Below are 1,066 nucleotides of genomic sequence, written 5' to 3' on the forward strand. Positions count from 1 at the left end.
GTCTAGAGCTGCTGGTCTAGAGCTGCTGGTCTACAGCTGCAGGTCTAGAGCTGCTGGTCTAGAGCTGCAGGTCTAGAGCTGCAGGTCTACAGCTGCTGGTCTACAGCTGCTGGTCTACAGCTGCAGGTCTACAGCTGCTGGTCTACAGATGCAGATCTACAAATACAGGTCTACAGCTGCAGGTCTACAGCTGCAGGTCCAGAGCGATCTGGTTTTCAGAGGACACGACGGAGAGACAGACTCTGTTCCAGTTGTTATGAGTTTGTTTTTGTCACTTTGGCGTTTCATAACTCAGTTATTATTATTATTATTATTATTATCGTTCATATGGACACAAAACATCAACTTTTAGAGAACAAAGAGAGGAAAGGCACCTTGTTACTGAGATGAATAAGCATCATCATCATCATCATCATCATCATCATCACAACTCAAACGTCCCACTGCACATTTTAGTCCTTGAACTGGTTTGGAAGCATGAAAACTAACCCGGTTCCCAGTTATCAGTCTGCATCATCATCATCATCATCATCATCATCATCATCATCATCATCATCATCATCATCATCATCATCATCATCACTGTTTCTGTTCAAACATGACAAACCTTTGAAGTGAGACAGACCTGGAGTCAGCCTTTAAATAGAGACTCCAGGTCTCTGGTCTGAGACGGACCAGGATGAAGGTCTGGAGGTCTGGACTCCTCCCGTCCCCCTTTAGCTGCTCTATGTGAGTGTGTGGAGGACAAGGCACAGAAAACAAGCGCTCCTCTGAGGAGCTGCAGGGACGAGCTTATTGGCATTTAGAGAAGGCACAGAGAGACAGACAGGGAGAGAGAGAGACAGAGAGACAGAGACAGAGAGACAGAGAGACAGAGACGGAGAGAGAGAGAGACAGAGAGACAGAGACAGAGACGGAGAGAGAGAGACAGAGAGAGAGAGAGAGACAGAGAGACAGAGACAGAGACGGAGAGAGAGAGACAGAGAGAGAGAGAGAGACAGAGAGACAGAGACGGAGAGAGAGAGAGAGACAGAGAGACAGAGACGGAGAGAGAGAGAGACAGAGA

Source organism: Anarrhichthys ocellatus, unplaced genomic scaffold (assembly GCF_004355925.1).
Source record: "Anarrhichthys ocellatus isolate YVR2014 unplaced genomic scaffold, GSC_Weel_1.0 scaffold6357, whole genome shotgun sequence".
Classification (NCBI taxonomy): domain Eukaryota; kingdom Metazoa; phylum Chordata; class Actinopteri; order Perciformes; family Anarhichadidae; genus Anarrhichthys; species Anarrhichthys ocellatus.